This window comes from Cornus florida, unplaced genomic scaffold (genome assembly GCF_030987335.1).
Source record: "Cornus florida cultivar Cherokee Brave unplaced genomic scaffold, ASM3098733v1 CherokeeBrave_3.0.0_Hap2_Chr10, whole genome shotgun sequence".
In the NCBI taxonomy this organism is placed as follows: Eukaryota; Viridiplantae; Streptophyta; class Magnoliopsida; order Cornales; family Cornaceae; genus Cornus; species Cornus florida.
In genome coordinates, this window is record NW_026775580.1 from 10229920 (window position 1) to 10252538 (window position 22619).

Here is a 22619-nt window from a genome sequence, read left to right on the forward strand (position 1 = left end):
GTACAGAATCGGGAACCAAAGACCCAAAGGGATGTGCAGGTCCTAACAGGTAGGATAGCGGTGCTCAACCGATTCATATCCCGGCTGTCAAATAAGTGCAAACCATTCTTCGATGCCATACAACCAAAAGATAAGAACATGTGAGGGCCACAACAACAAGAGGCTTTCACAAAGCTGAAGCTCTATATGTTTAACCCCCCGATTTTATCGGCGCCAAAACCTAATGAGGTTCTCACCATGTACCTGGCAATCTACAACATAGCTATAAGCATGGCATTGATCGGGAGGAAGAAGGGAAGTAGTACCCAGTCTTTTACACAAACAAGATGATGACAGACACCGAAACAAGGTACAGTAAAGTAGAATAGGTCATACTAACCTTGGTATATGCCAAGAGGAAGCTTCGGCACTATTTTGAATCTTACCACATCGTGGTTTTTACAAGCTATCCGGTACGGGTCATTTTGTGTAAACCAAATCTGTCCGAAAGAATCACAAAATAGGTCATTGAGCTTAGCTCCTTTGACAAAGCCTATAAGCCAAAGCGGTCACACAAAGGATAGGTTGTGGCTGATTTCCTTCTCGAGTAAGAGGATAAACCTGAAGAGTCGGAGTCCCCAGAACTACAGTGGGAGCTTCATGTTGATGGCTCCTCAAACCTAATTGGTGCAAGGGCAGGGTCGTCATCAAAACTCCCAAAGGAACTATGCTGCAACAATCAATCCATCTGGAATTCCCTACTACCAACAATGAAGCAGAATATGAATCCTTGTTAGCCGGACTTCAGTTGGCAAAGCAACTTCAGGTAAAGTGTTTGAAATTTTTTAGTGACTCACAACTTGTTGTGAATCAAGTGACAGGGAAATACCAGCTAAAACAAGAAATAATAAAGGCCTACAAAGAGGTCGTCGAGGATACCTCTCGTGGGTTCGATCAAATCGAATTTTACCGAGAGAAAAAAAAACTCCGAAGCAGATAAATTGGCTTTAATAGCCTCATCTATAACTAAGGACTTGATTCGGATAGTGCTAATTGATACTCTAGAAGAGTCCAGCTTGAAGCCTCGATCAGAAGTAATGGTGAACCGCGAAGCCTCAAGAGAGCCTTGTTGGAGGACCCATTGGAGAATTACCTCAAAAAGGGAATCCTCCCAAACTAGAAGGAAGAAGCTAGGAGAGTAAGGTCTACAATGGCCAAGTACTCCCTAATTAACAACCACCTATACCGAAGATCATTCTCTGGCCCACACTTGAAGTATTTGGCTCCCGCAGAGGCCCTTGAAGTGATAAAACAGATACATGGAAGGGACTGTGGCAACCACTCAGGCTGAAGATCCCTCGCTCAAAAGATTTTAACTCAAGGTTATTTTTGGACATACCTGGCCTGGAATGCCGAAGAGTACACCAAAAGATGCTACAAGTGTCAGCACTACGGACCGATGAAGCACCAGCCGGCTGAAGACTTACATGCGATGACAAATCCCATTCGCTCAATAAGGGATTGATGTGGTGGGCCCATTACCCAAAACTCTTGAACAGAAGGAGTACGTGTTGCTGACTACTTCACAAAATGGGTAGAGGCCGAGGCTTAATCAAGTGTGACTCACGACCATGTGAATAGTTTATTGTGGAACAACATAGTATGTCGATTCGGGGTGCCAAAAGTTATTATAATGGACAACAGTAAGAACTTTAATAACAAGCATACAAGGAAGTTCTTCGATGAACATGGGATCAACCAGAAGTTGGCCGTAATAAGTTATCCACAAGGGAATGGACATGCCGAGATAACTAACCGAACCATCTTCGACTCCCTAAAGAAGAAGCTAGAGAATCTCCCCATGGTACTATGGGCCCATTGAACCACTCTATGAAGGCCAACTAGGGAAAGTCCTTTCGCGATGGCGTACGGCTTCGAGGCTGTAATTCCAATAGAGTTAAAAGTACCAACCTTACGGACCCACGTATTAATATATGGGGGAAATGATCAGCAGTTAGAACACAGCCTTGACCTTCTAGAAGAGAGAAGAGATGTCGCGGTCATAAGACTCGTTTTGTATCAGCAGCAGCTATGAAACAGTTGTAATAAGCGGGTCAAACCCAGGAGTTTTACAGTGCGAGATTGGGTGCTAAAGCAAGAAATGGCATACGTTAAAAAGTTACAGCCCAATTGGACTAGACCTTATAGGGTTATCGAGGTAGTGGGAAAAGGGGCCTATAGGCTAACCGAGGGAAGCGGCCGAGCACTTGCACGACTGTGGAATGCAATACATCTCAAAAGGTACTACCACTAAGTAAGAGTTAGTAGGTCAATTCTTTTTTGCCTTCCTTTAAGACAATAAGCTCGTTTATGATCATTCTAATAAAATCTGCTACAAAGATTTATTACAACTTGTTGCACCCCCACGTCCCTAAGTATACAAGTACAAAATGACATAAAATAGGGTGCTCTATAAGCATTAGTCCAAGAAAAATGAAGAGCATTTGATACACGTTAGGGTTGTACCAGACGGTCCCCATTACGTTAGGAAGAGCATTCACCTTACATTAATAAACTAATATTCACATAACCTTTTTACCGATGTGGGATAGAAGTTAATTTTTCCATAAAAATAGCTATAGCAAGTTACCCTTTCAAATAAGGAAGTTACATTTTCCTTCATAATGGGGGGAAGGACTAGTATCCTAAAAAGATCGAATACCATTATGAATAGAAAATGTTTTCTTTTTTCATATCACCAAAAAAAAAAAAAAAAAAAAAAAAAAAAAAAAAAAAAAAACCATTGTTTTTTATCCCACATCGGGTTAAAATAGCACTAAAACCTCTTTTATTTAAGGGAGCACTCAAGTATATAAACATATTGCAAAGAAGGCCTATTGGCACTAAAGGCGGCCTAGTGCAAGCTACGCCTTAACCCTATTACCAATGGACACTCTTTGCAATAATCCTTTTTTCTTTAGGCCCAAAACATTGGCTCAACAAAGCTAGGCCCATCGAATACCTTGTCCCACATTGAAAAAAAAATAAGGAAAGAAAGTGGCAGATATAATCACGCCTAGCAATGAATGAACACCATGAAAAGTGCCCTCTGATAAATAGGTCGACGAATGGCATAACAATCATCTAGTTGCCAACCAACTTATCAGGGGAAACTCTTTCTTGAGCGCCATTTTTTAAATATCTTTAGACCTTAAAGAGTCCAAAGGCCTCAAAGAGGCAAAATTTCCTCTAAGGTACAGAAGAGTGCCGAGGAATAACAAATATCTTCGGACCTCAAAGAGTCTGAAGGCCTTAAAAAGGCAAAATTTCCTTTAAGCTACAGAAGAGTGCCGAGGAACAACAAATATCTTCGAACCTCAAAGAGTCTAAAGGCCTCAAAGAGGCAAAATTTCCTCTAAGGCACAGAAGAGTGCCGAGGAACAACAAATATCTTCGAACCTTAAAGAGTCCGAAAGCCTCAAAGAGGCAAAATTTTCTCTAAGGCACAAAAGAGTGCCGAGGAACAACAAATATTTTTGGACCTCAAAGAGTCTGAAGGCCTCAAAGAGGCAAAATTTCCTCTAATGTACAGCAGAAGAGTGCCGAGGAACAACAAATATCTTCGGACCTTAAAGAGTCCGTAGGCCTCAAAAAGGTAAAATTTTCTCTAAGACACAGAAGAGCGACGAGAAACAACAAATATCTTCAGACCTTAAAGAGTCCGAAGGCCTCAAAGACATAAAATTTCCTCCAAGGCACAAAAGAGTACCAAAGAACAACATAAATCTTCGGACCTCAAAGAGTCTGAAGGCCTCAAAGAGGTAAAATTTCCTCTAAGGCACAAAAAAGTGCTGAGGAAAAACAAATATCTTCAGACCTTAAAAAGTCTGAAGGCCACAGAGAGGAAAAATTTCCTCTAAAACACAAAAGAGTGCCGAGCAAAAACAAATATCTTCGAACTTCAAAAAGTCTGAAGGCCTCAAAGAGGCAAAAATTTCCTCTAAGACACAAAATAGTGCCCAGGAACAACAAATATCCTCGGACCACAAAGAGTCCAAAGGCTTCAAAAGAAGAAAAAAAAGTTCTCCAAAGTCATAAGAGAATGCAGAGAGTATGCAAAATAAGGACATCATTCCCCATTGATTCAAAATAAATATTGTACAAAACAAAAATTCATATTACAAGAGCTAAGAGCAAATTTATTTCCTCTTGGGATCAAAAGGAGTAGAAGCAAAGGCAGCCACCACATTATGGCCAGGGGCCTGGGCCGTAGCAGCTGATGAACGAGGACCTTGAAGGCCCATTTGGTTACCCTTCACCATCTTTGCAAACAACACCTCTAGTAAGCTCCAAATATTTCATATTTGGCTAAATTTGGCTAGAATCTGAGCACTTTCACAAAAGCCCTAAAAAAAAAAAAACAGATTCTAGCCAAATTTGATTAGGAGCAAAACAATTTTAAACATCCAAACAAATTTGGCAAGAATCTGTTTTTTTTTTTTTTTTTTTTTTTGGAACCCTAGACAAATTCAAAAAATCAACGCCCTAGACACCTAGTGTGACCAAAAGAATTGGAATCGGAGCACTTTCACAAAAGCGCTAAATTTTAGTGGCATACTTAGGCAAAAACCGTATTTTTGGAATTTTTTTTTTTTTTTTTTAATGTAAACAACATCTAAAAGATAAAAATTTCCAAAATAAAAAAAGTGTAAAATATCTAACAACTACGAATCTCAAGGTAAGTGCTAACCTATACCATGTCTCTCTAGAAAGTCTTGCATCCCCAAATAAGAAAATTCCTTTAGGAGTGGAGGAAATAGAGGCTGAAAATAAAAAATGAGAGTAGGTAAAGGAAAAAGCTCAACCCACTCTTCTTTCTCATTTGAGAACTTTGGATGATGGGAAGATTGATTTGGATTTTGGGATGGTTGATCAAGTGATGGAACATCAAGCAAAGACTTGTGAATGATCATAGCTAGCATGGGAATGCCCAGAAAAATATCCTTCAAACATTTAACATCCTCCTCAAACTTATCTGGTGGTTCAACCTCAAAATTTTGAGATAACTCAAGCGACAGAATGGAAGGAGATGCAAGCTCCCAAGAGAGAGATTCATTTGGTGCTGCCCAAGGAGGAGAGTGAAAGTGCAGAGGAATATCAAGCAAAGAATTTTCCACCCAAATAGATTTTTTGACATCAAAATCCTCACAATTAAAATGAGCTAAGCAAGCTTTTAGAGGATGTTAGGACAATTGATTTGAATTTTTAAGGGATTCAATCTCTTCATCATTCTTTTCCTCAATTTTACCCACAAATTCTTCATATTCACATGTGGTAACAACTTGATCACTTTCAAGATAAAAGCTACTAGGAGTAATCTCATCATTCATCTAATACCCGTTTGAATTAGTGACAAGCTCACATGAAAATTCCTCTTCCTCTTCATGATTTAGAGCATTAACCATTTGTTCAATTTGGGCCATTTGAACATCTATCCTACTTAGAGCTTGGAAATGATAATGGATCAACTCAATGGTGGGTTGCATGCTAGACATTTGCTTGTTATTAGCCATTAGTTCGTCAAATTGAGACGGTGAAAAAGGAGAAGATGGCTGGAAATAATGGTTATTGGGCTGAAAATTTGATTGAAAATGTTGCCCATGAGTTTGTGGGGATGAATTTCCCATATCATGCCACAAAAAATTTTGATGATCTCAATCCCCAACCCGGGTCATAATGATTGAAATATAGATCATTCCCCGGTTCAAAGAAATATACATTTGCTTGTTCTTAATACAATTACGTGTGATGTGAAAAGTGTAGAAATATGAAATAACTACAACAATTGTCACGAAAATCGTGTAATTTAAGACTAAGCATAATCCATTTGTGGTTGGCATGGCTCGTCCACCTAAACTAGGGTGTGGTATGAGCCATCTTCCCTAGGCATGGCCTATCAAAATCTTAACATTACAAGTTTATCACATGAAACTAATCCTCTGGCATAGATTCTCTTTGGTTGGCACGGACCGTCTACCTAACTACATTAATCTAAGGTTGTAGTATGGTCCATCTTCCTTTGGCATAATTTGTCTAAATTCATGTATAACATGCCAATAATTCCAATTCATGAATATAAATTCTCATTGTCACATATGAAAATATTAAGTGTATAAATATATAATCATGTTTTCTAAGACAAGAAGTACATGGTGTATATACCTATATATATATATATATATATATATATATATATATATATATATTCTGCCCAAATTGTATATCAATTTAAATGTAAAACAGAAATTAAATTATACATCACATCTTTATTCATGAAACTTCATCACACATAAGAGTTTTCCCCAATTTATATTACAAAACTATATAATTACTTAATCGAGGACATGTCAATCCCCTAGAAGGGGATTTAGCTCATCCTAGTGGTGGTAGGAACTCCAATGGTTGAAGGAAAGGGAAGACTCCACCGTCGACTCTATGGCAGTCTAATACCAAGAACACTCAAGAATCCTAGCTATTTCTCACTTTTTCTCTCTAGAACCTCAAATTCTCTCTCTAAAAATGATATATGATATTAGATATGTTATAGAGATCCCTATACAAATGTATATAACCTCTTTCTGGCAGAATCAGTTTAAAAACCCATTAAACTCGTGCATTCAAGTGAGGAGGAGAGAGATAAGTAACTGAAATTTCAATTGAATTTCAAATATGGGGAATTGCGTCCGGACATCAGGAAGTGCGTCCGGACACTAGGTGTTCAGGTTTCATTTGGCACGCGCGCAAGGCGTCGGCTTGGCATTGGGCGCCTGGACGCATGGTTGCTCGTCCGGACGCAAATTTGTAAGGCTACTTGAATTCAAAAAAAAAAAGACAGATTCTAGCCAAATTTAGCGCTTTTGTGAAAGTGCTCAGATTCTAACCAAATTGTTTTGAACAAACGGCATGGGCGGTCCAAAATTTATATAACCGCAATCTTGGCTCTCTCTTCAAACCTTGTTACCATGTGGCATACCCGCGCTTAGTTCATCAATTCTATTAGAATTTTGCCTTTAATTGTGAGAACCCAGTCGTGTTCACTTCCATCATTGACGGAGATACTCTCACTTTCACATTGGAGGATATCTCTATTGCTAGTGGTTGCCCTATTGAGTCTCCAGTCGACGATAATGGGAAACCCATCTTTGGTTATTTCTTGGAGCTCATATATCAAGAGGACATCATCAGACAAATGTGTCATAACATCTACACAAATGCAAGGAACACTTCTATAAGTAAGTCATATATGCCACACCGAATTTGGTTTATTGAGTCCATTATTGCTAAAAATGTCTTCGCCCTTGGCCATCATGAGGAGATAAGGGGAAAATTCTTGAAATCTCTGTATTCAGCTCATACTGGTTCTGGGTTTTGTGTTCCTGAGCTTATTTGGGACCAAATAATGAAAGTTCACACAGACCTAATTGTCCAGCATACTATAAAACTTTTGACTTGGCAATTCCCCTTCCCAAACCTTATTTCAAAAATAATTAAAAATAAGGGTATACCCATCCATCGTAGGGAGATCAAAGAAAAAAGAAAAGGGAAATATACTATCAAATAATAGAGGTAGAGCTTAGGCTAGTTGAAGAATGCAAGGCAGCTAAAGATTCGAGGAGGATTGGACATTGGTGATCTTGAAGGTTTGGAGATTAAAGAGCATGTGGAAGAAGAGGATGAGGCACCTCTAGTTGGACCACCTCTAGTTGGACCACCTCCACCCGCGATGGGACAGGACGATTATGATTCATTGTGTGTTCGCTTGGACACACTCCAACTGCAAGTTGATACACTCGAAGGTACAATTGGTACATATCACCACCAAACCATAGAGGACCAACATATGTTACGTGCTATGCTCTAATCTTTTATTGATCATGGTGGTGCGGGTCTAGGTCTGTCCTTATCATTTATAAGGGATGATTGAGCATCATGTTGCTCATTTGCTACTTTTATTAATGCTATTTATTTCTGTTTAGTGTGTTTTGAATATTTTGTTGTTTTGGGCCATGTTTGGCATGATACTTGTTGGTGCACTTTTAGATGTGCACGAATTTTGGTTTTCTTCCCAATTTTATAATAAAGCATGAATAGTTTTTTAGATTTCAATCTATATAAATGTCTATGCTTTACGCTTGGTACCTAGTTTATTTCAATAGATTATTAGGTATAAGTTTAGGGGGAAGAGAAACTTGGCATTTCCTGTGGGATTGGATGCATGGATTGCATGATTTAGCACTCAGTAATGTTCTTCATTTTACACTTCTATGCATGCTTAGCTCTATACTTGTCTTCATACATTGAGGATAATATATCGTTTAAGTTTAGGGGTGTTGGGATGTAACCATTTATATGCATATTGTTGTATATTGTCATTGCCAAGTTGTGGTTATATATAAATAAATAAAAATAGAAAATTCTGAAAATAAAAAAAATAAAAAAATAAAAAAATTGTATATTTAGGCAAATGATTTCTAGTTAGTTGAAACTAAGTTTCGCCGGGGGGGGGGGATTTATGTGACTAATACAATTTGTATGCGTATATATGATATTAAGGAATGATTGAAAGTTGCTAGCATGAATGTTTAAATGAAAAGGGTTCATTTCATGATTTAAATGTCTTATTTTTTAGTCTTTCATCTCTAGGTGACTTCACAATGCACATTAAGCACACCGAAAATTGCATCTCCTTCCTTGTGGTCTTATTAAAATTGGCTCCCTGAATTGATAAGTCGGATGAAAGAAATTGTCCTTGGTAGTTAAAATAAAAAAAATAAAAAATAAAAACTGCAATCTTTCAACTTGTCAACCGAATAAAAAGAAAGACAATGAAAGAATGTAAGATGTATGACTAGTTTAAGTTCACAGCCTAATCATCCCGAGTCATTACGCCCTCAAGAGTGTCTCTACACTTAATACCCTAAAACCCATCTGGTTTGGGAGTCGTTGGCTCAACGCTCGTTATATGGGTGATTAGAGAGCTTAAAGAACTTGGATATTGCACACGGTCATACATATATATATATATATAAAGAGATCAAATAAATTCATGGATTATTATTTCAAAAGATGAGTTAAGGATGTGGAAGACTTTGTATGAGTCATAAAAGGGTTAAAAGTGCATTATAAAAGAAAAATAAAAGTTTCGGTTCACTTTTAAGGAACTTGAGATGAAATTCTATTATAAATGAGATATTAAGATTGTGTATGTGGATTATTTTGTTGATGCATAAATGCTGGGGATTGAATATTGTTTTAAGGAACTATTTTATGCATACTTGTTGTAGTCTTCATGATAGAATCCTTCCCAAAGGTCATATGTTTCAACTTAGTAAGAATGAGCCTTGTTGCTTAAATGTATGTGGGTATCATTTCTGGTAAACCCTCACGAGACTTCACTCGTCTTCTAGGGATACCTAGGGGTTTAAAAGGCTTATTACATATGCTAAATGCAATCATCACTCCCACGAAAGAGGGGATGTCTTATAGTGTATTTGCTAAGGGACTAGCAAATTGCAAGTTTGGGGGTGTGATAAGCGCTAAATATTTTATATTTAAGCGCCCTTAAGTGCATTATTTAGTCTATTTAGCATGTTAATAAAGTATGTTTTATACAATTTTTAGTTTAATCGTCATTTTTAGGGCTTATCGTAAAAATGGTGTAAAAAGGGGATATTAATGGCTTTTTATGGACAAGGGAATTGGCGAGCTACGGAACCCAAAAAAATGGACTTAGAGCCTAAAGATTGTACTCAACCTAAGAATGAAGCCAGGCCCGGGAAGCTAAGCAAGTGATAAGTGCTTAAATGTCGCACATTTTAGCACCTAAGCTAGGGTATTTTAGTCCATTCATCTATCTTACTTTCTTATTTTAGTTCTAATTCTTGTTCTTGTTTATTTTTAGGTCAATAAAGTTTAAACAGGCTAAAGAGATCCTATTAGCTCATTTTTGGAGTCAAGAATAAAATCAGGAAAAAGTCAGAAAAAGTCTACTGGAGTACTTTCGATCGATTAAAGACTCAGCCACGATCGATTGAAGATTCTCGATCCATCGAAGCCATGTTAGCATGCCAGCTTAGCAAAGGATAAGGCCAATAGAAGATATTTTCTTGCCATGTCATTTTCGATCGATTGAAGTTATCTTCGATTCATCGAAGATCTTGCTGGCAGTGAGCTATTTTATTCCCAAGCGCGCTTGAACTCCACCAACTTTTGTAGCTGCGGGATTAGACCAATCAAAGGCCCATTTTCTGACTTGTTGCCTACTCAAAGAGGCTTGTATTGTAAATCAAATTAGACCATTTTTTGGGAGGTTCCCAACTTTTAGCTAAAAATAGATAGTTTTTACATAATTTTCTCTTTCTAGATTAGGGTTTTTGGAGAGCAAAGAAAGAGGAAGAAGATGGAGCTAACATTAAAGAAACCCCTTGAGAGTTGGACAACAATAACCATGAGTGGCTAGATCATCCTCTTGGGGCTAGAAATAGCCCTAGGCTTGCCTCCTAAACTTTAGTATTTTATAATTTTTGGGGATTTATGTTGTAATTGATGTTTTGACCTATGAATATATATAGATCTTGTGTTTTTACATGATTTGTATAGTTTAATGGTTCCAATTGATCTTTCAATTCTATTCATACGTCTATGTGTGTGATGGAATGGATGGTCATGTGCTTACACTAGATTCTATGAGTTTGATGCATATCTATATGTGTTGGAATTGTAGATCTAGTGATGGTCAAGGAATGGTGCTTAATTGGCTAATCTTGTGATTTATTTGATGGATTATACCTATACATGATGGATTGTGCTACCTTCTTAGCTTAATTAGTTTAATTTCCTTATCATTTGTATAATTATACTGTAGTTGCTTTACATTCTTAGATAGGTAGACAATCCATGCTTGTTGTTTGATGGTCCATGCTTATGATTGCAAGTAGTATATTTCTTTAGACTAATGTGTGCATTAATTATGGGTTTATTGAATGGTTAATGGCTTAGCTAGATGAGTTATACTACACACTAGCTTAGGTAGACAATTTATGCTTGTTTGGCCATCTATGCTTAGTATTTCAATTGTTAGCGCGCGCGAACGCGCGCGCACACACACACACTTGTTTTACAACATTTAATCCCCCTAAATTGACAAATGCTAGATGTTTAGTGAGGTAAAACTTAGTGGTGAACTCTATGCCCTAAGGCCTCTTTCTCATTCTCTACACCCTAATACTTTTAGCTTGTCTTTTTTGCATGTTTTTAATTGAATTGTAGCTTAATTCAATCAACCAAACCTCTCTTTGATCATTCGACCTACTAACCTGAATTTGATTCCGTAATACCTTGCAAATCCCTTGGGACGATCCCTATTCACTCTTACTACGTTAGTAGTAGTGGTTTTATAAATTTAAATTTGACTAAGAAGGCTATCTTGAACCACTCTCACATTCACATTTTGACATAGCCAAGAGACGACCCCTTCAAATTTTGGCACCATTGCCAGGGATAGCAATTTCATATTAGGAATTGAATAGGAATTAGTACTCTTTTGATCCTTGTTTTTATTTTATTTTATTTTGTTTCTCATATTGTCATTCTTTGATTAGCTACTTGGAGATAAAGGGAAGCAAGAGAAGGAGCCTTAAAGTAAGTAAGCAAAGCATAAAAAGCATAAAAAAATAAAAACAAAACAAAACAAAGCAAAAAGGCATAAAAATTCTTGAAGTTGTTTAAGGACCATTGTGAGCATATCCTAAACTCCTCTTGCTTAATTAATCATCGGCCCGTGTGGAAGCCAATTTATTTCTTACATTGTTGAAAGCATAGGAGTATGGGAACAATGTATGTGGAGGCTTGTTGTTAATTGATTTGCTATTGTGGAGGAGAAGTATTTGCTTATTGGTGTTTGTTATTGGTGTATTGACTAAATCTTGCATGGTTCTTTCCACTCTTCATCATCATCACTCTAATGGAAAACCTCAATGAGAACCTTGGTTATCTAGACCCCAATTTCATCCAACATCCTCCTTTTGGTCAATTTCCTCCCGGAGTTCAAGCTCCAAATCCTCTAATGGTCCTTCGAGATCATTACACTCCTAATGTGTACAATGCACCAACTTGCATAATGCTTCCAAATTTTAGGGCTGACTACTATGAAATCAAACCCGAGATCATCTAAATGTGTCCACTTTTCTATGGTTTAAACAATGAAGAACCATATAAGCATTTGGATGAATTTCTTGAAGTGTGTTCCACCGTGAAAATCACGGATGTTCCAGAGGAAGTTCTTAAATTAAAACTCTTTCCTCTCACTCTCTAGGACAAAGCGAAGTATTGGTTTAATAATTTAGGGGTGAATACAATAAACTCTTAGGCCCAAATGCAAAATGAATTTTTGAAAAAGTATTACCCCGTGAGTTTAACCAATTCAATGAGAACCGCCATTAGAGAATTTTCCAACGGGGAGGATGAGCTTTTACATGAAGCGTGCGAGATATTGAACAAGTTTCTAAGGAAGTGTCCACATCATGACATTCCAAAATGGGAAGTAGTTTAATATTTCTACAAGAGCCTATCCAATGCCCACAAGGGTATAGTGGATGCTTCGTGTGGAGATTCATATTTTGGAAAAAATGAAGATGACATTTGGCGCCTTTTTGAGAATATGAGCGAAAATTCAATGCATAAATCTCAATCCTCTCGGCTGAGTCATAATTTTAATGTGGGAGGGAAGAACTTAAAATTATCCCAAGTTAAGAGTCCCATGGAGATTGTTGCCGTAGTCAAAACTCTTACCCAAAGACTTGATCAATTTAAATTAAGTCAAAAATCGGCTATCCAATCATTCTATTCTCCCCATCCTCAAAATGAAGTGTGTATGACATGTTCTAGTGTGCTTCACAATACTTCCAATTGTCCCCATGGACATGTTCAGAGTAAGTAACATGAACAAGTTAATGTTACATTCGTCCATCCCTATACCAATGTTTATATTCTGGTGTGGAGTGAGATTTCAAGTCCGCCACAAGGTCAAAATTTCCAAGGAAGGCATGTTCCTCCTCATGTGAGAAATGAAAATTCTCAAAGGTTCCATCCATCTTTCTTTTATCATCAAAATATGAATCACTTCTCTTACCCTCAAGCTTACAATTCTCCAGTTTATTCTCATCAATCTCAAGAACATCTTAGGAATCCCACCATTGAGGATAAGGTTTTGGCGACCTTAGGTGGCTTAGAAGCAAACACCTAATTGTTGCACTCTCACTCTCAATCTATCTCAAAGCTTGAATCCCAAATCGGGATAATAGCCAACTTCATGAACATAAAAGAGAAGGGTAAGTTGCCGGGTCAATGCAAGAGAAATCCCAAAGCACATTATATAGTGAAAGAAAATCCCACATCGAGATGCCCTCCACATGAGTAAATGCAAGCTATCACCACCTTGAGAAGTGGTAGAAAAATTGATAATAAGGTAGAGAGGCCGAGTGAAGATAGTGAACCGGTGCTGTAATGACCCGTTCATTTTTCTTCTTTTCCTTTTTTGGTAATTTCTTTTTTTTGTCTATTTCCCATTTATCGTTTTTCTTTGCATAACCTCACTTTTTGTGCTCGGATTTGATTCCGGCTTTGCATGCATCCATAATATTTGATTTCCAGGATATTTGTATTTTTATTTTCTCAGGAAACCATGCTAGTTGCTTACTTTTTTTGTAAAGGGCATGGATGCATAGTTTCTTGGAAACATTCTTTATTTTTTGGGTTTTAGTGTAATTATGTAAAGTAATTATTTTTCATCTTAGGGACCTTTTCGCAATTTAATTTGGAAGATATTTTAGAAAAGGACCATTTTGTAATTTTTAAAAAGTGTGACAAGTGTCACACTCTCATGGAGCCACTTGTTGTCATTAGGGTGGAGCCACTTGGAAGCTTAATCTTATGACATGTGGATGGTGGATATTCACCCACTTGTTAGCCTAGGATAGGTGCACTTGTTGGCATGGATGGTTGACAAGTGTAGGCTTAGGATTAAGTCTAGAAAGGAGCCATGGATTAGTGACAAGTGTAGGTTCCAAATTAAGTCTTACACTTAGTGTGTGTGAAGACTATGGTGTAAGAACACATAGTGAGTGGAGGAATACTAAATCCTCCACTCACCTCATTCTATTTCATCTTCCTCACTCTCATTACTCTCAAAAACCTACCTAGCCACCATTGAAGAAAAGCTTGGTTTAGAGCTTTGTACTTCATTTTGGCCCCCTTCCACTCACCTTAGACTTTAAACCTTGGGAAGTAAAAGTTTTCACTCACTCTCCTCTACAAAACCCTAGTTTTTTTTTCCATTTTAAGCTTAGTTGCTTTAAATTATAGAGATTCAATTCTCTATTAAGGTAGGGGTGGTAGTATGTTTATACTTTAAGTGTTTTATGTTCCTTTGGGGTTTAATATATATTGTGTACATGCTTTTAGTATTGTAGCCTTGCATATTATAGGAAATCATCACATTTGACTTAGGATTTATTGATTTAAGCATGTATGATATGTATTTATCTTGTGTAGAATTATTAAGGTTATATACAATTCTTATTGACTTGAATTGCTATATTTATTGTGGTGATAATTCTATATTCTTGTTGATTACTATTGGTAATTATTTTAAAAGCCTATTACTACAATGTTATAATCTAGTATATAAAGGTTATTGTTGACGCATGATTTAAATGGATAAGTTGATGGTATTATATTGTACATTATATTATTCTAAAGACTTGTCATTTGGTATGCTATCTTAGACTTGGAACCCTAAGACATGGTTTGTGTGGATTCAAATTACTTGTGCATGGAAGGTGGTCTATATACCTTAATTATTGTATATAAGTTTTGAACTTAATTATGATTTTGGATTCTCTTAGGACATTGTTACAAATGACATGGCTAAAGTTTGGCTCTAGTGCAGGAGGTACGAGTTCTCCCCATTTTATAGTGCGCACTAGGGTGGTATTCCCAGTGGGTTAGTGCCCAGAATAACCGTTTAGGTCTTGGTTTACTCTAGGATTTGATGTCCAAGTTTTTCACTATTTGATTTCGCATTCAATTCCAAGTTGACAACCAATGCTTAATTGTGACTTGTAATTTTGGTTATTAGCAATTTGATGTTGTTAAGTACATTGATATAGATATTGTGATAGAATCATTTAAGTTAGCTTAAGATGATCCTTTAGAACACCTTGAACATAGACGTTAAGTGGAATGATCCCATGTATTCGTCTATATTGATCTTGCAATGATATTGAAACTTTTGGGTATACGCATATGCTTCTTCCTATGAGTAACTTGATTACTCACCTTAGTTGTGTGGGTTATTTTACAGGTAAGAAGACTATGTTCTTGGAAGCTCATTATCCTTAGGGGCTTATAAGCAATTTGGAATATTTTTGTAAATTGACATGCAAGTGTTTAGCATGCCTTCCTTTTGATGATATATTTTGTATACCATTAGTGTATGGTATTTTAGAAGCTAATGTGGCTACCTTGATGTTAATGGTACTTGAGTACTTACTTTTGACACTATTAGCATTTATGTAATGAGGCCAAGGGGCAAGCATGCTTACTTTAGCATTTGTACTCATTTGTTACCATATTTTGCTTTAAAAATGTATTTTAACCAACTTTAGAGGTTTGGCATATGAAATCCTTAAAATTGATATATATGAGGCCGTGAGCCTTTGTAATACATTCAAATATTCATATTAGGTTTGTTGACATGTTCACATGCTCATATCTCTTTGAAATTTAGCTTTTAACCTTTGTTTTTGAACCAATTCACAATGGGAATTAAGGCTTAGGTTAAGCCTCAACATTTTTGGTGTATAACAGGTCTTTTAGCACCTTCTCAAGTTATTTTTGCAGAGCAAAATTTCATTTTGGTCAACTGGTAGCTTTTGGGAATTAATTGCATAGTAAAACTCATTTTTCAGTAGCTAAAAACACTGTTTGGGTCATAACCGATTGACCATTTCTTCATTTTGGTCCAGTCACCATTTCTTCATTTCGGTCGACCGAAGTGACTTTTCCTCAAAATTTAATTTTTTTGTGATTCTGGGTTCATTTTGGTCTACCAAAATGGTCATTTCGGTCGACCTAAATAACTCACACACAGCTGCCCTTCAGTTTTGTAACTGCACTGTTGTTGCAACTTCAAACGGTCATAACTTCTTCATTTCTAATCCAAATGGCTTGATTGTTGAGCCTAAATTAAAGGATTTTGATTTAGCTTTCCAATGGTACTAATTCCATTCTCAGATTCAAATTACAGTGGGAGTTATTCATGTTTTAGTGGCACAGTGTCAGATTTTGTTTAAACCGGGAATGGGTGTTTCGTGGGATTCTTGGCCAAACTTCTTAAAACCTCTTATAATATTGTGAAATGACTAGGTTAAGTTGTATTCACCTCGTTTGGCTTGTTTAGAGTTAGGTTTCTCTTTTTATTTGTAAATTGACCATTTTACCCTTGACAAACGAGTTTTGCCCATTTTGACCCTTATTTTCTTTTTAGTTCTCTTTAAGTTCTGTGACTTCATGGAAGGTTACCTTGGCATCTTACAGGTGAGTTATATCTTTAGAGACCTTGTTTTCATCTTTTGCTTCTGCATTTCAAATCCGTTAGTGGGTCAACTTAAGGTCTTTACTAACGCACCGAGTTATAAAAACTTGGGCCGTCACAAGTGGTATCAGAGCTCTTAGGTTGAATACCTTAGGACAATGGGTTTTGGGTGCATATCATGCTTTTGTTGATCTACTTTGATATAGTCACATGTCTTTAATAACATGTCTTAACGTTGAAACATGTTTATGTGTTTCTTGATAACACGCTTGGTATTATGACATGTATCTATGTTTATATGCTTATGTGTTTAAAAGTATCCTTATTTGGCATGTATGCTTATTTGCTTAAGTGCTTAACTATTTAAAGGGATTTCTTTGATTGTTCTAGTATGATTGTATGTCACATACCTTGTCTTGCTTCGTGTTTCGTGCATTTATAGTGTGAGTTGCATTCGGTCACAATAGCTTGTGTTATTGTTGACCTCTTTCCATTCGTACGTTTAGTATCATGGTTAGGACGCGAGGAAAGTCTTCATGTTAGGATAGAGGGGATGAGCAGGTGGAGGACACTGAGATTGTCAAGAACCTTCCTAGGAAGTCAAGAGTTCATACACGGAGAGTGGCACTTAGGATTGCTGAATCCATTCAGGAGTTGATTCGCCGACAGGTGGCAGGGATGCAGATTCCAGAACCGGCGTCAACACCGACACCAGTAGTCCTTGAGGCTTCAGAGTATCTTAGGGGACTTTGAGATGGCTTATAGCTTGAGGTCAGGCCACGGTCTCTACTCCCAGACTTGAAGACTTATGAGGATATGATTCAGCGGGTTGTACTCGTCAGGGCAGAGGCTTTAGATGCAGGAAGGGTTAAGAAGTCTAGGAAGCAGTGTGAGGGTGAGGCTTCATCTTTGGGCGTGCAGGCAAAGACGGCTAAAGTTGGGGACGTTGCTTGCTCACGGGGACCATCATAGCAGATTCATTCTACGACCACAGTTCCTGTGACAACAGGATGTACTCGTAAGATAGTGTGTCACCATTGCCACTAGCCAGGGCACATCAGACCTCATTACCCACGGCTTCAAGCTCAGATCATTCGGCATATAACTATTGCTATCAATGAGGTTCACGGAGCTTGCAACTACTGTAAGCAGTAGGGCCACTTCAATAGGGGGTGTCCATTGCTGTAGGCCAAGGCACGTAATGGTTGTTTCTCTCCCACAGAAAAATGCTTCCACAGGGATTTCAACTGACCAATTTACCTTTCCTCTATTCAGTCTTTCGTTTGAGCTTTTCCTTTTGTGCGTGCATTTCATTCTTTCATTGCATTTCTGCTTCATTTGCACATTCATTGGGTCTAGAGGTCACATTTCAGGACAGTTTTCTTTGTGTTGACACGCCAGTTAGGGGTCCAGTATCTTTGGATCGTGTTTGTCGGGGTTGTGCTATTGAGATAGCTGGGCGGACCTTAGAGTTCGATTTCATTGTTCTCGACATGACGGGCTTTGACGTCGTTCTCATGATGGATTAGTTATCATTCTTTCGAGCTACTATCGATTGCTTCTGCAGGAGGGTGTCCGTTTGCACTCCCAAGGGAGATTGTTTCTATTTTATGGGAGATCGGAGCAATTCCTACACGGCGATGGTTTTCAGTATTGGTGACTGGAGTCGCCATAGATCCTACTTGGCTAGTTTGTTAATCGACGAGGACATGAGTTTAAGCCATGTTCTTCTAACAGTTGTTGAGGATTTTGTTGATGTCTTTCTAGAGGAACTGACAGAGTTACCTCCTTTAAGGGAAGTTATTTTTGCTATTGATGTCATTCCCGGTATAGCACCCATCTCTATGGCAGCGTACCGTATGGCACCGGCAGAGTTAGATGAATTGAAAGGTCAGTTGGATGATTTGAAAGCTAAGGGCTTTATTCGTCCTAGTGCTTCGCCATAGGGAGCACCGATTCTTTTTACGAAAAAAAATGATGGGTCTTTCAGACTTTACATCGATTATAGCAAATTAAATCACGTTACGATCAAGAACAGGTATCATTTGCCTATGATTGATGACTTATTTGATCATTTAAAGGGAGCGACATGCTTTTTGAAGATTGATTTGTGATCGGGTCACTATCAGTTAAGGGTTAAGGATGAGGATATATCCAAGACCACTTTCTGTATACGGTATGGCCATTCCAAGTTTCTGGTGATGCCATTTGGTTTGACCAATGCTCTAGCAGCTTTTATGGATTTGATGAACCGTGTATTCAGTGATTATCTTGATAGGTTTGTGGTGGTGTTCGTTGATGACATTCTTGTATACTTAGCTTCGGTAAAGGAGCATGAGTATTATTTGAGGAGAGTGTTGTAGATCCTTTGGAATAATCAGTTGTACGCCAAGTTCGAGAAATGCTAATTTTGGCTACCGGAAGTGAAGTTCCTTGGACATGTCATGTCAAGGGGTGATGTTGTAGTGGATCCATCGAAGATTGAGTCTATGATGGATTGGGAGCGTCCGAAGATAGTGTTTGAGGTTCAGAGCTTTCTTGGCCTAGCCGGCTACTACAAGAGATTTGTTCAGGATTTCTCTCGTCTAGCGACACCTATGACTAAACTTACCCACAATGGGGTCAAGTTCATATGGAATAAGGCTTGTAATTCTACTTTTTAGGATTTGAAGGTTAGGTTGACATCGGCTCTAGTTTCGATCATACTTGAACGTGGTTTGGGTTACGTAGTCTATTGTGGTGCTTTGCGGGAAGGTTTGGGTTATGTCTTGATGCAGACAGAGCGGGTGGTTGCTTATGGGTCCCGACAGTTGAAGACTCATGAGTTGAACTATACGACACATGATTTAGAGTTGGCAGCAGTTATTTTTGCCCTGAAAGGGTGGAGACATTATTTATACGGGGAGAAGTTCGAGATTTCCTCCAATCACAAGAGTCTCAAATATCTCTTTTCTCAGAAGGATTTGAATTTGAGACAGTGTAGATGGGTCGAGTTCATGGAGGACTATGATTTTAAGTTGTAGTATCATCCGAGAAAGGCCAATATGGTGGCCGATGCATTAAGTAGGAAGTCACGGAGTACTCTTGCTAGCATTTCCGTCCATAAATGGAAAATGCTAGAAGGGCTTGCAGATTTTGGTTTATAGTCATATAAGGACGTTTCACCGGCTATCTTGTTTAGCCTTGTGGCTCAACCAGCTCTAGTTAGTAGTATTGTTGAGGCATATCTTGTTTAGCCTTGTGGCTCAACCGACTCTAGTTAGTACCATTGTTGAGGCACAGCAGGAGGATGGGGAGATGAAGTCCATCCACGTTCAGATTTCAGGCGGCGATAATGTAGAGGGCTGGACCTTGTATTCTGTAATACCCCTAATTTTAAAAGGATAGTCTCGGTATTTTAATTATTGTTTTTATTTTTATTTTGGGTGATTAATTGCGTCTTGGCTTAATTATTTAACTGTTTTATTATTTAGTTTGATTTAATGGTTTAATTGTATTTAATAATTATTTAATTATTTATATTTAATTGGTGCTTTAACTATTTAATTACATTACGTGATTTATTGGTTTAAATTGAATTTAACTGTTTTGATTATTTATTGTGGCTGTATTAATTGTTTGCACACATAGTTGCAAATTAGGTTTTGTTTATGGGCCGAGTAAGTCAGTTTAGGGTTTAATATATTTCACGGTTAACCGACTTAGTTTCCCGTTTAGTATTAGGACTACAATTAGGGTAAACCTATGTGCCTATAAATATGTATATTAAGGTTCTGCTTAGGGTTTTAGAACCCTATTCACGGCACAGTGAAGGCAAAGAGACGTTTAGAGAAGTCTGGGAGAAAACTGAAGGAAAACAGAACGTTCGCTGGAGAATTGAGTAAGACGTCGGTGTAAGGTTTCGGATTGAGACCTAAAGGCAAGTTCTAATCCTAACTCTATCTCTTTAGCTCATGTGCTTTGCATGTCTAACTCAATTCTAGGAACAGAGAAAGATTAAAATCAATTTATTACGCATGTTTGCATTGTCTGTATCAATATGCGTTCATGAACTGTTAACTTCTTGTTTTACATTCTTTGTACATAATTCATAACTTAAATTGATGACAGTTGATGAATAATGAATTTTACTAGTTCTGAAACACATGGGGAAACATTAGAATTAATCTGGTTCACTTGGTTGAACGTCTTAAAACAGAACGTGTTCTTGATTAGTTAACGGGCTGGGTTAAGTTCTGTGTACATAATTCATGTTAAACTGATGCTGGTAATTGAACAAGGAATTTAATGGGTCCAGGAACCTATTGGGACTTAGTTTAAACACCTAGGTACCTTAGGGATGGAGGACAATCCGTCGGAGAACCGCCGGAGTTGAAAGAGACGAAGAGCAGAAGGAGAACCGGTTCCCGTTGAAGGGGAGCAGGCTCCCCAAATGAAAGAGCAAGCTCCCTCAAAGAGGGAGCCAGCTTTGGAGGCCATGGAGGCGGCTCCCCATGGTGGGGAGCTGGCTCCAAGTGTTAGAGCGTAGGCTCTCTCTTTGAGGGAGCAGGCTTTCTCCAATTTTCTCATTTTTTTTTTGGTTTTTTGGCGACAGTTTGGGCTACAAGGCTTGGATTTTGGGATTTTCAGATTTTGTTAAGAGGTATATTAGGGGTTGTCAGTATGTTCTAAGGCCATATTAAAACTTCCAAGGGTTGGTTGATGTGTATTAAAACACTAGGGTACAGTGAAACATTACACAAATTGTTACATGCAAATCTGGATACTGTTATTGGAGATGAAGAGTTTTAAGTGCTTATGATTAATTTAGCAGTTTACTATGGATGGTTACACCCTGATCAATATGGAATAGTGGTAGGAATAAGCATACCTAAATTTAACTACTGCTGGCTATGGATTTAAATGACGGTTATCAGTTATCGACTTATTTTATTTAGTGTTGGTTTGGTATAAAAAGTAAGCATGTGAATTTATATGTTCTGTTATGCTAACTTGGAATTAATTAATGTTCATATGCATGATATGTATAGTAAATTATTGGATCTTGGAAAGTAATATGTATAAGCCTGTTAATTTATAAAATTTTATCATACTTAATATGGAACAATTGATGCCTATATTTAATATATTATTATCAATTGTGGACTTTATGGAATAGTTGGTATTTACATGTATGGTTGTATTGTCAACTGCTGGATGATGGATTGCATGCACCGGTATGGGACGGTGGCCACTGTAATGGTGATCGGATGGCCATCGATAGAAGTGACCATCTCAGCTGTGGTACGCGGCGATGGTCAGAGGTTCTGGTAGAACAACCGAACCAGCCGTGGGTAGACCGGCTCTGTAACGGGGGCAAGAATAGCGGCTAGGCCCCTCTGAATGATATCCTGGTAGGCGGATCAGGTCAGCACCGATCGAGAGAAGAAGGTCGTGTCAAACTCAGACTCATGGTCGAGTGTCATGTGCGCATATCGAGGCGTGGGCCTATCACGCCCCAGATGAGCTGGCTGAGAAGGCTGAACTGGTATATGTGAATGCTCAGCTCCAGTCTGCGGTGGAGATGGTGATGGAGTGAAAGCAGGATGAGCCACAGAAGTGGATGGTATGTGGTCATCCTTAGGCTCATGAGATGGTGACTGAGGTGGGGTAGCCTGTGCTGGCTCCCGCTGTGCATAAGAGGGCTCTGCTGGCTCCTCTGTCCGTGGCCTAGTATGTCGGGTGGGCCCGTGTTGCCTGTTGGCAACGATCTTCCACTTTACCATGGCCTGCAAAAAGAAAAAGAAAAACTTGCAATGGGAGTTAGTGCCAGAATAAGAAATTTAAAAGCACAAAATAGAATCATGTATGTCAAATAAAATAGTTAACTGAATTTTGTAAAACATCTTTCTTTAAAATCCGAATTGAGCGAATGTTATTGAGTTCAATTTATTTGATTAAGGTCGAGCCTTTGTTCCTAAAGCTCGAGCCTTCCATGACATGTCAG